Source organism: Grus americana, chromosome 2 (assembly GCF_028858705.1).
Source record: "Grus americana isolate bGruAme1 chromosome 2, bGruAme1.mat, whole genome shotgun sequence".
Taxonomy (NCBI): Eukaryota; Metazoa; Chordata; class Aves; order Gruiformes; family Gruidae; genus Grus; species Grus americana.
In genome coordinates this window covers 104,403,836-104,421,485 of record NC_072853.1, presented here as the reverse complement: position 1 = coordinate 104,421,485, position 17,650 = coordinate 104,403,836, and positions in this window count along the sequence as shown.

The window sequence follows — 17,650 nt, the reverse complement described above, 5'->3', positions numbered from 1 at the left end:
GTTTGTTCACATGGCTGTTTATCAGCCCCCGGGAGAGGGGTCCAGATTCTCATTTTCCTGTACTGTGTGGTATCAACTTATGATATGACAACATCAATGGTCATGAGCTTAAGCTGGTATTTGTATGTGGTATTGCTGTCATATCCGTACCTCGGATGATGTCTCTCAGAATTGATTAATAATCGCACCCAATCTATGGGGAAGACGGGGGGCATACTTTCTCCCACTCTTTCACCTCCTCTTTTCCCTTCAGGCTGGTCACAGCAGCTTTTGAGAATTTTGAATATCCTTGGGATGTTCAAGCCAGCATGCTCCTATTGCTATGTCTCCTGAACGTGTTTCAAGTCCCATTACAAAAAATTGTTTTAAGAATACCACCCAGAGATCTGTCCTGAGGCTGGATAGTCATGAGTGGCATGGCATGTGGGAGAATATGGGCAGGTATCTAGAGAACTTCTCACCCCCCATGGTTCGGAATTTCACTCCCCAGCAACTACAGGACACTGACAAAGTGGTAGAATATTTGAAAGGAAAGTGCTGTGGCTATTCCAAAGAGGCACAACTTACTGCACTGTGCTGGGCCCTGGCCAGTATCTACCAAACACTGCTCGATAGTAGGCAGCGCCATTAGGGGGAAGAGAAGGAGAACAGACCCACAGGCACTGTGGCTACTCCAACCCCGGCAATAGGCACTGTGGCTACTCAAACCTCAGTGACAGGCAGTGCAGCTGAACCAAAAAACCAACCCATACCAGTATCAGTTGCCCCTATACACAAGAAGGAATACACAAAAAAAATTGGTTCACTTATAATGATAAACCAGGACCATCACGAGAACAAGAAGAAGAGCCAGAACCAGAGATAATCATCCTGTCCCTGTCCCTGAGTGAACTGCAACATATTTGAAAAGATTTCAGCCACCATCCAGGCAAGCACATCATTATCTGTCTGCTCCAATGCTTGGATAAAGGGGGCCAGTAGCCTGGAATTAGAGGGTAGGGAAGCCAAGCAGCTAGGATCTCTGTCTAGGGAAGGGGGCATTGACAAAGCAATTGGGAAAAAGACACAAGCCCTCAGCCTCTGGGGGCGACTCCTGTCAAGCATGAGGGAACATCTTCAGTGAAGATGTTGTATGTCAGCCAGGCAAGTGGACCACCATGGTCCACTGGAGAGAGGCATCCAGTACCTGAGGGAAATAGCCATGCAGGAGATGGTGTATTATGACCCAGACAACATGCAGTTACCCACAGATCCTGATGAAGTCCAATGTACCCGATCCATGTGGCAGAAGTTTGTATGGAGCACACCATCATTGTATGCCAACTCATTGGCAGTGATGGACTGGGAAGGCGAAGAGGCACCAACAGTGGATGAAGTGGCTGGCTGACTCTGGCAATATGAAGAAAATCTCTCTTCCTCCCTCATCTCGGCTGTGGAGAAATTATCCCGGAAGTTCCAGCAACTTGAAGAGAATATGTCCTATTCCCCACCTGTTCAGACCAGTATCTCAGCTGTTAGAAGTAAGTGTTCCTCTGCTCAAAAGAGAGGATATAGAGGGTACACACCATGAGGCACCCTGTGGTTTTACCTGTGTGACCACAGATAGGACATGAGGAAGTGGGATGGAAAACCTACCTCGACCCTACGGGCATGAGTATGTGAGCTGCAAGGCAAAACAGTCACAAAAGGGGATTTTTTTCCAGGAAAAATGCTGCTTCAGTTTCCTGCGGGCAGTCCTCCAGACCGAGTGGAAGGCCTGATCATACTTATGATCCTCTTGAAGGGGCTTCTACAACATTTTTGCAAGAAGTGAGTAGCGAATATGATGAGCAGGATTAGAGGGGCCCTGCCTCCAACCAGGTGGAGAAAAAGGACAGCCAAGTTTATTGGACTGTGTGGATCTGATGGCCTGGTACGTCAGATTGACAAGAGTGTAAGGCACAGTGGACACTGGTTTGGGGCACTCACAAAGCCCCTGAAGCTGTGGTGGGGAACTGGGAGTGGTAACAGCAATGGAAGCAGAGCAACTGGCAGTGCGGAGGCAAACCCATCCGGGTTTGTGGCAAGATATTGCTGCCCAGCTAGAAAAGATGGTTGTAAAAGTATGTCATGTAGATACCCACGTACCCAAAAGTCAGGCCACTGAGGAACATCAAAACAACCAGCAGGTGGATCAGGCTGCTAAGATTGAAGTGGCTCAGGTGGATCTGGACTGGCAACATAAGGGTGAATTATTTACAGCTCCCTGGGCCCATGACACCTCAGGCCATCAAGGAAGAGACAGAACATATAGATAGGTTCATGATTGAGGGGAGGACTTGACCATGGATGCTATCTCACAGGTTATCCATGAATGTGAAACATGCACTGCAATCAAGCAAGCCAAACAGTTAAAGTGTCTGGAGAACGATGGCTGAAATATAAATATGGGGAGGCCTGGCAGATTGATTACATCACAGTCCCACAAACCCGCCAAGGCAAGCGCTGTGTACTTTCAATGGTGGAAACAAACACTGGATGGCTGGAAACACATCCTGTGCCCCGTGCCACTGCCCGGAACACTATCTGGGGCCTTGAAAAGCAAGTCCTGGCACCCCAGAAAGAATTGAGTCAGACAACGGGACTCATTTCCGAAACAAGCTCATAGACACCTGGGCCAAAGAGCATGGCATTGAGTGGGTGTATCACTATCCCGTCATGCACCAGCCTCTGGGAAAATTAAACGATACAATGGGCTGTTAAAGACTACACTGTGAGCAATGGGTGGTGGGACCCTCAAACATTGGGATACACATTCAGCAAAGGCCTCCTGGTTAGTTAACACGAGGGGATCTGCCAATCGAGCTGGCCCTGCCCAATCAAAACTTCCACATCCTGTAGAAGGGGATAAAGTCCCGGTAGTGCGCATGAAGAATATGTTGGAGAAGGCAGTCTGGGTTAACCCTGCTGCAGGCAAAGGCTAACCCATCCGTGGGATTGCTTTTGCTCAAGGACCTGGGTGAACTTGGGGGTGATGCAGAAGGACGGGGAAGTCCGATGTGTACCTCAAGGGGATCTGATTTTGGGTGAGAATAGCCAATAAATTAAATTGTATGATGTTAATTGCTAAATAACCCTGCCATTGAATGTCATCACTACTACAATTGCTATCTGTTTTATCAATGGTATTACAGTAAGAATTACCCAAATTAATGAAGGATGAACTTTGATGAAACCAAGCAAAGTACAGCGATGATGGAACTAGAACCGACTTCAGCAACTGGTGCCCACCAACTTCCTTGAAATCAACATCTTCAACCCACAAACAGTTAAAACTGCCAAAAAAGCCTGTCTTGCAAATGTATTTTGGGAAATACCCTTCCACGGATGGGAAATCAGATTGAAGAGTCCCCCTACTTTGGTTGATACTTCAAGCATCAGATACTAGTGTAAAAAATAAATATTAATCCAAATTTAGTATTCTGGAGAGACTAATAAAAATTCCCTAGGTAAGAGTGAATATAGATTTTGATTCTAACAATTAATTACTTGTACATTTACTACATTATTACTAAAATGACTTAATTTTTGGCAGGTTCAGTATTTGGAATGTGACATGGGATTTTGGGTAGAGCAGATTAAAATTTTTATTTTATATATGATAAAATTTTCCAAGTTTTTCCTGTCACTCTTTACTTTTCAGTAAGTGCTCTCAGACATGATAACTTTTAAAGACCTAAATTTTCACCTACAAAGATGGCTTTCTAGATGTTGTGGTACAACAGTTTCATAAAATGTAAGGAATTGCCTAGGAATCTGAATTCTTCTTAACTGCAGAAGAAAAAAAAAAGGAACGTAAGTACTTACAGCAATTTCTATATCCTGGACAGCAACATGCATCCCTCTCAGATCCTGATGAATGCCAAAGAATATAGAAGCATATAAATATTTGAATGATAAATGAGACTTACTCTAGATGAACATTCACATTAGTTCCACACAAGATGTTTGTAAAAAATATTCTTACTAAAATGCAAAACATCATTACGTAGCCACTACTAAACCTGTTTAAGTATGGTTTATATTCAACAGTGGACTGAACTTGCAAATGAGACAGCCACAACCACTCTTGTCAAATATCAGCCTGGAGAAGAGAAGGCTCTGGGGAGACCTAATTGTGGCCTTCCAGTACCTGACAGGGGTGTACACGAAAGACGGTCAGGGACTGTTTATCAGGGCATATAGTGATAGGACAAGGAGTAATGGCTCTAAACCGCAAGAGGATAGATTTAGATTAGATATTAGGAAGAAATTCTTTCCTGTGAGGGTGGTGAGGCACTGGAACAGGTTGCCCAGGGAGGTTGTGGAAGCCCCATCCCTAGAAGCGTTTAAGGCCAGGTTGGATGGGGCTTTGGGCAACCTGGTCTAGTGGAGGGTGTCCCTGCCCATGGCAGGGGAGTTGGAACTAGATGATCTTTGAGGTCCCTTCCAACCCACACCATTCTATGATTCTATGATTTTCATTTGAGTGACTGCAGGCATTGCTTATATTACATTTAAACTATGTGTTGGTTGCATGAGTCCTATATCAGACATTGTCTACAAAGGAAGCTGTATTTCTAGCATAACCATGTAATGCCATGCATTGTTAGCCTTAATCTCATACTTTTGGCCTTTGTGTCCTGCTCCACAGGCACTACTCTACCATATTCTGCATTCAAAGTATTTTTCTGCTCCACCTGCTTTCCTGCTTCACGCAGATAAGTCAGATAGGAATTACTCTGTAGAAACCACCTAATTTTAATAAAGTCAGTGAAAATCAATGAGGCTTCAGATGCAGACAGAGGAATCAGACCTACAGGAGTGCAAAAAAGTGGAGGGAGCTAACAGATGCAGCAATCTATGAAGCAGTTTCCTCACTCTGCTTATAGATGTCTTACATTTTGTGGGAACATGTGGGATGTTCAGAGAACTTCTAGGGGCTTTTCTTCTGCCTGCTAGATTCTAGAAATAGTTGCTGGGAACAAACTCTAGCCATTTCTAATCACTTCTGTCAACTGTTCTTTATGAAATGTGCTTTGACTGCAAGAACTAGAGGGCAGCTCCCAGAAGTGGTAGTTTCTGCAGCAGCTTGTGCAGAAGAGGGCTGTCCAATGAAGAGAGTAGATAAGTGTTCAACAATGGTCGAGATGTGTCACACGGTGTCCTGGGTTCAGCTAGGATAGAATTAATTTTTGCCAGAAGCTGGGGTGGGACACAGCCAGCACAGGTGACCCAAACTAGCCAAAGGGAGTATTCCATACAGTGTGACATCATGCTCAGTATAAAAGGGGGGCTAGTCGGGGAGGTGTGGTGCGGTTCTGGGTGGTTTGGGGTCCGGCTTCAGGATGGGTCTGAGATGTATGGTTGTTGGGTGAGAAACTGTGTTTGTGTGTCACCAGTTTTGTGTATTCTGTTAAGTACTGTTGTTGTTGTTTCCCTCTCCCTTGCTGTCCCAGTAAACTGCCCTTATCCCAACCCACAACTTTTACCTTTTTCTTCCCATTGTCCTCTACATGCCATCGGGGGGGGGGGGGCGCAGGCAGGCAAGACGAGCAAGTAGCCGTGTGGTGCTCAGCTGCTGGCTGCGGCTAAACCACGACACACGGTATAGTACCCAGCATCAAATGGAGTTTGTGTCCAGATTTGAGTCCTGGTACATCAGTAGCCTCCACCCAGACAGAGCTCCACAGAAAGGATGCAAACCCTCCAGATCTGAGGCTGCAGGGAGTGTGCCTGTAGCTTTTCTCTGGAGCTGGGGCAGGCAGAGTTAGTGTCCTTCCCTGCAGGAGGTGTATGTTGGTTGAGAAGCTGTGATACCGAGTTAAAGAGCTGCAGGAGGAGGTTTGCAGATTGTGCAACATCAGGAAAGACAAAAAGGAGATTGACTCCTTTTTGATTTTGCAATTGATTGATTGGTTGTAAAGGTTGCAGGGTGAGAGATACAAGAGACCACCTTGAGAAGCATCCCCTTCCACTGAGTTTTCTTGTTCTCAAGTGTCTGTATGCAAATGCACACAGCCTGGGAAGCAAGCAGGAGGAACTAGACCTCCATGTGTGGTCACAGAACTACAGTATCATTGGAATGACTGAGGTGTGGTGGGATGCTCACAAGGTTGAAATGTTGCAGTGGATCAATACAAGCTAATTAGCAAAAGACAGCCAGGAAAGACAGGGCAGTCATCTATGTAAAGGAGCTTGGATAAATTGAGTGCTTCTGTGAGAGAAATGACAGTCTTGTTGAGAGCTTGTGAGTCAGGACCAGAAGAGATGGCTACTATTATGGTGGGAGTTTGTTACACAGCAAATTATCAGAGGAAGAAAGTGGTTGAAGCCTTCTTTAAACTTGAGGAAGTATCTCAATATTAGGGGGGAATTTAACTTCACTGACACCTGCTGGAAGTGCAACTTGATGGGAAGTGAGCAGTGAATATTTCTGAAGGATGTCAGTGATAGTTTCTTGATGAGGAATGGGCCAATGGGAACATTATGAAACTCAACAAGGACAAATGCAAAGTCTTGCACCTGGGAAGGAAGAACCCTTTGCAATCATACAGGCTGGGGACAGACGGGCTGGGGGCAGCTCTGCTGAGAAGAACCTAGGGGTCCTGGTAGACAGCAAGCTGAACATGAGCCAGCAGTGTGCCCTAGCAGCAAAGAAGGACAATGATATTCTGGGCTGTCCTTGTATTAACAGGAACAGTGGCTACAAACTAGAAGGTCTAAGCAAGTGATTATCCCCTTTTATTCAGCACTTGTTAGACCAGATCTATAATACTGTATCCAGTTTGGGGCCCTGTGTTACAAGAAAGATATCAATAAATTGGAGTGAATTCATCAGATGGCCAACAGGACAGACAAGGGCTGGAGTGCTTGCTCTACAAGGAGAGGCTGAGACAATTGATCATCTTCAGCCTGGAGAAGAGAAAACTTCTGGGAGACCTCATAGCAGCCTCCCAATACCTAAACAGTGATCATAAAGAATATGGAGCTAGGCTCTTCATGGTGGTGCATGGTTGGAAGACTAGTGACAATGGGCATTAAGTTGAAACAAGAGGTTCTTACTGGATATAAGGAGAAACATTTTCACCATGAGGACAGTCAAGCATTGGAACAGGTTGCACAGAGAGGCTATACAATCTCCATCCATGGAGGTTTCATGACCAGAATGAATAAAGCCCTGAACAATGTGGTCTAGTATCTAGTATCTCCTCTGGTATCAGAAGTCCTGGCAACTGTAACAGCTACAGCTGTGGCATAATCAAAACCTTGAGATTGTAAAGACAGTCTAGAAATACTGGTGTGCCAGGCCATGGTCTTAAGTTTCAGATAATCATGTTTGTTAATTATAAGATACTGAGGAATGGGTATATAAATCCTGGTTTCTCTCTCTTTCTGTTCTCCTCCTGATCTTTCAAAGACACAGAACACTGTATTCTAGCAGAGTTGCAGGGAGCCAAACCTGTTGCTGGTTGTTATTTTGTGAATAATGTTGCAATTAAGATTTTTTTAAAAATCAGGATCTAATCTTTTAATACATTCCAAATATATCCCAGAATCTCCAAAGGAAATGAGGCTTATGCAATCCTCCTGCCTTTGTGTGTGTCATGTTACGTGTGTCTCCACATCCTCAATCTTTCTGTATTTTTCAGCTAGTTTGTTGGCTTGTTTCAACCATTTGATACAAGTAGGGCCTCAAGCAGATTAATTTCCTACACTTTTCACAGACAGGCAGCAAGAAATAAAAGACCTGATTTATTTAATGGCAAGTGGCTAGGAGGGAGCAGTGTGGGTCCCTGCAGTCTTGGTTTTCCTTTACTTCTGGTCACTGTATCACTCAGGCAAATCCTTCTTACTGCTGTTCTGTCCTTGCCTGTGTCCCAGGCACTTAATTCTTAGCTGCATTCACTAGAAGCTTTCCCTGCACCCCCAGATTGATGTCTCCCTCTCAGTTTGTCTGCTGCTGGCTACATACAGATCTGAAGTATCCGGATGCCTCGTGCTCTTAACCATTTTTTTCTAAGATGGAGCTTATGCCTTGTACTTTCTTTTGCCCACCTGTCTGATTTTTCTCTTTTCCACCCCACATCTTCCTTCTATCCTATGACAGAAGAAATACTCCTTCTATCCACACCTTTTCTTCTATGCATGTGCCAATGAATTATGACTTAGGGAATTTCAGCCAAGCTTGATGGAGAAGCATAGTCTTTCAAAGATGTTGTTACAAGTTTTGCGAGAACTGGATGAGAGAGTCCTGAATTCATCCCTACCTCATGCCATGAGGGAAAGGCAGCAAAAACTTCTCCCCTTCAGGCAATCGAACGTGCAGAGATCATCTGGGCAAGTAACGCTGGTATGTCAGCATGCCTGTGGCTCAGAACCAAGTTTAGCACAAGCAATCACCTCTCCAAGAAAATGACCTGGGAAGGTCAAAGTGACCTGGGAGGTAAGCTGAAGTACCGAGTCCTGACAGGCAGAGGAACTCCAACAACCACATCGGGGGAACAGACCACCTTAACCAGGGCATTACAGCACAGTGTACAGCCCACTGTTGGGACATGAAACCCATCAATATAAGTCAATGATAGAGTCTCTCAGGACCACCTGAGAGGCAGAGGAGGAGGTCAGGGCCTACAACAGTGCGGGGCTTATTATGGGATGCTGGACAGAAGCATCTGGGGATTGCTTAAGGGAATAGCTAAAGGTGGAGGAATCACAATAGTTTGGGGAGGAACAAGCATGAGGAAATAGATGGATAAGAGCAGAAAAGGGACTGGTAAACTGGTAAACAGATGGGTGGTCAGTATGTTTTTCTGGCCATGCCTTGTCCCTGGTCAGGGCAGTCTGTCATGTCTTCTAATTAAACTTGATTTCTGACCATTTCCTGGGTTAAGGGTCTCTATTTTATGTGGAGATATGTGTGGAGGTTTAAGTGGCAGCAACTGAGTGGGGACCATAAGTCTGAGCTGGAAACTGGAGAGACCAGAAGGTGTGTGAGCTGGCTACTGGAGGGAGCAAGAGGTTCAGGCCAGCTACTGGAGAGACCATAGGGTCTGGGCGTAGGCCCTATGGTAGGGTCATAGGACTAGACCAGCTATCAGCTGTTTGCATGTGTATGTCTTTATGTGTGAGGCAACTGAAAGACCAGGGGATCAATGGGACAGCACCTGGATAGGCTGCATGTTTAAGGCCAGTTAATGGATGAAACGATAGTGACTGTGTGAATGTGTGTGGAAGTCTGAGTACCAGCAACTAGAGTGGGATTGTGGACCCTGGGGGATTGTATGTCCAGGTGCCAGCAACTGGAGAGACAAGGGAATCCAGGGGCCATCTACTGGATAGACCTGAGTGCCTAATGAGGGGAACATGGTATGTATATATCCCTACATGTTATCCACTAATGGGCCTCCATCCTAATCAGTCACGGGGGGAACAGGATGGTGCTGTTTGTGTTTGTGTTTGTGCCAGTGCTGTCTTTTCTGTCTATGTTGATCTATGTGGCCAACTCTCAGGCTGCCAGATTTGGCAATCCCTGACAGCTACAGATATTCATGTTATTAAAGTCCTAGAATAGTCACGATGTGAAATAAATTTTTTCCAGTTAGTTAAAAGGAATAGATGGGATTCTGGGCTTCAGGACTCAAGTTAGTGTTTTCAAGAAATATTGATAAGGTAGAGATTATTGTTACTACTTCATTTATCTGAAATGTTTTTATAAAATCAAAACTTTGAAAAAATCTTTGTCATTTTTTTTTTTAAAAGATGTGATTAAACTAGTTTTAGAGTAAGGATAATTAATGATTCCTAACTGTATTTTTGACCAACAGAATTTCTTCAAAATAGTCATTTTCCTAAAATACCCTAACAACAGCTGCATTTTTTTCATAACACTTTGACACATTTTCAGCTAGCACTAATGGAGATAAAATTGTGATACAATAGCATAGCGTTTTTGGAGTCTGTCATAGAGCAGCTAGGTCTGACTGCTCCAGGGAAGGTGAGCCAGGAGCTGAGAGTGATCACAGCTCAGGTAGAGACCTTGCTGACTGGGGCACTGTCCCACAGCACCTCAGCTGGGCAAGCAGAGCAGGGTGCTCGTAACAAGGTCCGTTGACAGTCCCAGACAAGGCAAAGCAATCACTCAGATCTAGGGTCCATTGAGGGAATCTAAACAGAAACAAATGGAATCAGGTCTGGAGATAAGGCTACAGTGCAGGTCCTGAGTCCATCCAGGAGACAAGCTAACTACAACATAGGTCCAAAGCCCATCCAGGAGGTAGTATCAGAGACAGGACCACAGACAGGCACACCTGCAACATACCTCAGAGACTGAAACCCCAGGCCTGATCTTTGATAGAGTTCCTGGCACAATGGGCAGACAGTGTGATTGGAGGTCCCTGATGAGGCTGCTTAGGTGCACCTATTGGTGCACTCAAGGCCCTGACAGTCTGCTACTTTTTTTGTGTCAAACTGAAGGAAAGGTTTTAAATTAAAAGAACAACTCAAATGCTAAAGAACTTGGTAGTAACAACTTCTCAATATTGATATTGTCAGAAGCTGCTTCTTAGCAACAGGTCAGGCTTCAATGTTACACAGGAAATTTAGAGGCAAGCAGACCCTAATCGTCCTTCTTTGTCTAGACATACTCATGAGTAAAAATCATTTATCTGAGGGCTTAATGCATTAAGCTATTTTACAAAAAAATTCTGATAAGCACATTTGTATAAATTTATTACTAAATATAAAACTTGTCCATGTCATTAGATTTATTACTACTGCTCCATCTCTCTTATTTTCTTATATAATTATTTGGTTCATTTTGACTTAATAAATAAGAGCCATTACCACTATCGGAAATGATAAAACAAGAGCAGAGATCATTGTTTGCACTTTAATCACCTAAATATTGTATTTCCTTTTATACAGTGTTACTATTGTCTTGTAATTCTTTCATATATTTAGCTTGATTTCTCACCATTTTGGGTTTTCAGTCACATGAAAGGAATGAGCAAGTTAAGGGCAGACTAACAAAGGGATAATAAATCCCTGAGAAAATGTTACTGAAGAGAGGAAGTTCATCTAACCCAGCTGCCAAGAATGAGGCAAATGAACATCTGCATTGGATTATAATGCTACAGGAAAGCTAAAAAGAGTCTGTTCTAAAAGAACCCTCTGTTAATCTTACTTGTTTTTTCCATTTCTCCTTTGTTTACACTTTCTTGGAGCCAAGGAAACACCAGTTTCCTTATTAATACAACTACCATCCAGAGGTGCAAACAAGTGCTTGTAAAATCCCATTTTTATATATGCTAGCATCAGGGCTAGTAACAACAACAAAACAAAATGCAAAACTTCAGGTATTTTTTGAGAAGTCACTTCTGTAAACACAAACTTTAATTGAAACAATCCCTGTACTCTGCCGCAGCAGCTACTATAGCCAGGAACTGACTTATTCAGTGGCCTCTCTCCTGCTGTTTGTAGCGCTTCTAAAGGAAAGAAAATTCCTGAGTAACACAGCAGAAGTATCATCAGCTGGTTTGACTAGGCAACAATATGAAAAGGTTAGTGAGTAACTGGCAGTGTTAATATACTAGCACCCAAATTATACCACAGTAGCAGGTATAACTCTGTATCTTAGGCTTATTTCAGGTGTTCTGTTAATTCAGTCCTATCGTGTAAACACAAGTGGAAACTTGAAGCATGTTAATTTAAAACTGATAAACAGAAAACACTGAAAGTGAATGACAATGGATTTTTTTTTTTTTTCCCATCTGAGAGCTGACTAGATTTCTAGGAGACTTTAGGGATGTGCTGTGTGTGTGCCGAGGAGAACTGCTTGAGGAAGCACTCAGCATTCGCAGTGTTAGCTCACGCCCTTAAATGATTTATATTTTGCTAAACTTTGACTAATTAGTACTACAATTTCATACCCAGGTTGTCTGCCTTAGGTTGCGTTATATGGAAAGCTTAAAATAATTCAACAGTGTCTGGTAAAAAAATCAGGAAAATCTTAATAAGCTATGCAAACTTTAAGCCGTTAGAAACAAACATGTGCGCACCCATAGTGAAACTGAAGGGCTAAAATATTGAAAGTGTCTGTCTATTCTTGGCTCATTACTCAAAGCAAACTTCAGGACTGCATCAGAACTGAGAGCAGAAGGACTAGATTCCTAGTATGGCTTACTCTTCTGAGGCCTCACTGCATGGAGGAGAGAGTCATCTGTTTTCAATGATCACAGAACAAGAGATGAGTCTCTGAGGCAGTGGGACTGGATAACATAGTGGAGGAAATGGTTGAAAGGAATCAAATGGGGCAGAAACTGGGTTTACAGTCTGTGAGAACATGGAGAGACAGGCAGGGATCGGAAGCTGGAAGAAAAACATAATCAAGTGAGACAGTGATGGAGTGGGTAAGGGGAGTGGGACCCAGGACTGCAGGAGATTAGTACATGCTTCTCTTCACTGTTCAGCTGGTTTCTGAAGCAATGAAATATTATGACAAGGTATTCAGAATAGAGTCAGATTAGTGTTCAGATAATACAAGACTGTATGTCAGGCAGGGATAAAACAGATGCTGAGTGAGTTAGCACTGCCTAATTTTTTTATTGAGCAAGGAAGTAATGATAAAGAATTTTGTAGATAAAGGCCATCATATGTAGACCTAAAAGCAGATGGAGGATGTTGGCTTGGCATTAATTCATTTACTATTTCTAAGTAATTTTTTATAGTTTATTTTTTAGGAAGCAAGCAATGCATCTGGCAGAAAGAATTTGTAGCATCAAAATATAAGCCAGGCTTTTACAGTTGTTTGGTTTTAACCCATGAACAAGGTGAAGCTTATTGCATCTCAGCAGCAAAGGGAGAAAAAAGAGAATGAACACTTCAGCAATTATAGGTAGTGGGAGTCTTGATGGACAGTCAAGACAATTTAGACTCTTGGCTAACGTCAACCAAAATTGACAGAGTAGACCTGTCAAAGATAGAAATTTCTCATCCCTATAGTGGTTCTCATGGCTTGTGTAGGAATGAGATTCTCCTTCCCCCTAGGCTAGTCCTCCTACTGATATGAAGGCAGCAGAACTGAACTCTGTATCTGTTCTAAATGTATGTGGGTCCATCAGTGTACATGTACTGCTCAGAGCAGCTGCTGCAGCACAGCAGAACAGGCAGAAGCTGTGGTGGGAAGCAGCAACTGCAGGATGTGAGTTGTTCAGTTACAGGATATAGGATGCAAATCTCTAGGAAATCAGGAAAAATACTCTGCATCTATCTGAAGACAGTAAGAGAAATAAATGCACTATTATTTATCCAAATGTATATTCAAGGACTCCATAGTTTACCCGGCTAAAGCACAGAACTATTTTGGTCACTGGTTATTTCTTCTTTTCAACCTATGATTAAACCTTTGGAAGATGAAATTGTGTTGTTTCAAGAGCTGGCAGGTGAAGATAACCTTTTAATTTTATGTTTGAGAACTTACAGTCTGTTTTGATAGAGACCTTTGAGAGTGATGCACATATCATTATGGGAAGCACTGCACACAGTCAGCCTTCTCTGCTTCCTGTTCTCTTTCTGCTACCCTTCCCAGCCCTGTGGTTATCAGTGCATTGCTGGTGTATAACACCAGAACAGAATATAGCAATGCATTCTGCACAGGGTTCTGAAGGGGAATTACAGGGTAGATCTGATGCTGATGAGTTAGACTTGGGCAAATGCTAGGGGGTACTATCCCTGATGCTATTGGCGTATATAGGATAGGTGACCCAGAGGCTCCTACTGGCCACCAGTGTGGAATGACCACTCTGGACTTTGAAGTTGCAAATGAGGATGGCCTAAGGAGCATTGGTGTGGTTACTGGGGTTAGCTCTGGGGCCTGTGTTTTTTAAAAAAAAACAAAACATGAGCGATCTAGGTAACTGGCAGGTTTGTAGCTATAGTGGCCCCAGGACCAAGGCCTGTAGGTGTGTTGTGGTTGAACCTGGCAGGCAGCTAAAACAACCACACAGCCATTTGCTCACTCCCCACCCCCCTCAATGGGATAGGGGAGAGAATTGACAAGGAAAAAAAAAACCAAACCAGGTAAAACTCATGGGCTAAGATAAAGAGAGTTTAATAGGACAGAATAAGAAGATAATAACAACAACAACAACAACAGAAGTGATGTACAGCACAACTGCTCACCATCCAGAGCTGATGCTTAGCTAGTTCCTGAGCAGTGCCACCTCCTGGCCAACCCCCAGTTATATACAGAATATGATGTCATATGGTATGGAATATCCCTTTGGTCAGTTTGGGTCAGCTGTCCTGGCTGTGTCCCCTCCCAGCTTCTTGGGCGCCCCCCGCCTTCTCGTTGGCAGGGTGGTACGAGAAGCTGAAAGGTCCTTGACTGCTTGGCAACAACTAAAAACATCAGTGTGTTATCAACATTATTCTCATCCTAAATCCAAAACACAGCACTATACCAGCTGCTAGGAAGAAAATTAACTCTATCGCTGCCGAAACCAGGACAAGGTAGATGTGGTACATTCCTGTAGACAGTCTAAGTAGTGATAGTTAGTGGAGATTTTGGGCACATAAATAACATGTCTACTTTTTTTTCCTGAAAATACTAGTTCATTCAATAAGAATCATCTCTAGTTATAAGTCTTGTCTTGATTTGTGTGAATTCTTCTAACAGTGTTGAACAAGCCTTGCTGGTGTGTCAGAAGGCATGTATTTAAGTTGTGGAACACAGGGAGTAAGAGGGTATCTTTTTCATTTTGAATAGATTTTTGTAAGGTATTATTGGATGTGCTTGTATGCTGAACAACTCTTCCTAAAGTAAAAACAATGAAAAAAAGTCAGACTTACATCATGTGAATCATGTTGTTGCTCAAAGCTTATTTTGCCCACATCTTATTTTTAAGACATACAACTAATTGTGTTTTAAATTTTGGAAAAAGAGTCAAGCACAAGGGTAATGTGTTTATTTCTGTTTCGTAACTGTGGGTGGTAGCTATCCTGTAACAGTCACAGGCAGCATAAACACACGTTCTGTCCTGCTGGTATTGTGTGTTTCCTTTTTGTGGTACTTAAATGCCTGGCTTTTCTTTCCCCTGCTCCCTTAATGAGCAGGCTCACTACCTGTGGGTGAGTTTAATTTTTAACCTCTGCTGCCTTATCCTGAACAGGCATTCCAGAGGTCTCAGCCAGAAAATGATCAGAAGAAGAAAAATCACAATTGGTAATGGGAGGATAGGCAATATGGAAAACAGAATTTACTGTATTTTGAGAAGAGAGGGAGAACAGTTCACAAAATTGCATGAAAGTTGTCTGCACTTGGAAAGCATTTTCCAAAAATACCGATGAAGCAGAAACAGACATACTTGCATAAGAGTGAAGAATGCATTTGTCTGCTAAAATGTGGTACCAGGCTAAGGTGGTCATGTACTGTCCTTATTTTTAAAGTTCTTTTACAGATTATAATCTCCAAGAAAATTATTCTTGAAGAAAAAATTTCCATTCTGTAAACAGAAAAGTGAAAATTAAGACATAAAAATTGGCATTTTTATTTGAAGTGGATTCTGCTTTGAAAGTTTCTATTTATTTATGTCCCTTTGGTCTTAAGAATAGATAGTATGGACTTTTTTTTTTTTTTCATAATTTGCCAACAGACTGTTTTAAAGATGATTTTGAAAATGCTTTGATTTTTTTCTACTTTTGTGTATATTTCTCCTAATCATTACAAATATATTCCAGTTTTAAGACAGTTGGATGCCTTAATTTTCTCTAAGTACTATAAAGGCAGCTAGGCTATTTGGTAAAGGAGATTTTAAAAGGGAAGACAAATCTGTTTCAAAGATTTTTTTTTTTTACGCTACTGCTCTGTGTTGGCAAATAAAGCTGCCTTCCTGTAACATGGATTTTTGTCACTTTGGAATTGAAGTTTGGTGTTCATCAGAAATATATTTTCTACAGCACAAATATGATTAGATCATCCTGCCAGTAAATGTAGCCATCATCCTGAGGTCATCATACACAGTGGCCTTGCTTGACTGACATTTTTCCACTGACAGCTGGTGAGAACTGTGCCTCTTAAACTTCATGAGATCAGGAACTTCTGTTCTTCCACCTCTATTATTTGGACATTTCAGCTTAATATGTGATGACTTTTTTTCTGAATAGATCTTAGTTTATATTTTACTGTCATTTTTTATGTCCTGGATTTTATTTAAAATTTTTAAATGTCATAAATTCAATGCAAATGTATCTTAGGGGAGAGAGAGGAAGAAGAAACGGTCAGCATGAATATAGTATTCCTCCCAGTAAAGGACTCCAGATGTTGTCAACTTGCTGTAAGACCCATGGCCAACACCAGAGTGAGACCATCAACATTAGGACCCAGAGGAGCAGTGGAAGAGTGAGCATAACATTAGAAAAGGGGTAGAAGCTAAGAAACGTGTGTGTTATTTTTTAACTGTATTATTGCTATTATTGCATCTTTTCCTGTATATAAGTACTGTAGATACTTTATTATACATTATTTTTCTGCAATAATTAGATGAAGACTAATGGTGATCCTTGAATTAGACTGTTAAAAATTCCATTACACTTACAATCTGAGTCACAAGTTGTTGAGGTGGGAAAGGACCTCTGGACGTCATCTGGTCCAACCCTCCTCCTCAAGCAGGAGTAGGCTGCCCAGGACTATGTCTATCTGGGTGGGTTTTGAATATCTCCAAGGATGGAGACTCAAAAACCTCACTGACCAACCTATGACAGTGCTCAGTCACTCAGGCTCACAAGCGTGTCCTGATGTTCAGAGAAAACCTTCTGTGTTTCAGTTTATGCCCATTGCCTCTGGTCCTGTCACTGAGCACCAATGAAAAGAGCCTGGCTTCGTCCTCTTTGCACCCTTCCTTCAGATATTTCTATACATTGATAAGATCCCCCCAGAGCCTTCTCTTTTCCAAGCTGAACAGTCCCAGCTCACTCAGCCCTCCTCATAGGAGAGATGCTCCAATCCCTTAATCATCTTCATGGCTCGTTGTTGGACCTTCTCCAGTATGTCCATGTCTCTCTTGTACTGGGGAACCCAGAACTGGACACAGTACTCCAGATGTGGCCTCACCAGTGCTGAGCAGAAGGGAAGGATCACCTCCCTCAGCCTGCTGGCAACAGGAATGACCTGTAAGCTGTCCCACAATGTCTCCATGATTCCAACAAGATTGAAGCCCTGCAGCTGCACACAGATTTCTAACTTATCATGTTTATTCCCCATGCTATGTATATTAGTGTACGTGCACTTCAGAGAGGCACCCCAGAATACCCATTTGCCAGCAAGGGTCTGGTTTTTTCCAATAATGTTGCCTTGCTTACATGCAAATGCGGGAGGTGACCCTGCTTAAGCCTTGTTTCCCTGATTTTGTGTTTCCTTTCTGACACATCACCCCATGCCCTTTGCTTGTCAACCCTATTCATCCCTCCCTCACAGGGCTGCTGGTAACTTTGTCCCTCCACTGTCTTTCCTATTGTAAATCCCTTCTTCCCAGGTCAGCCATCTTGGTGGCAAGTTACCTTTGCCCTCTCTCCCAAAAGTTCTTAGGTTTATTTATTACAATTTAAAAGGTGTGCTGCCTCTTTGCCTATAAAC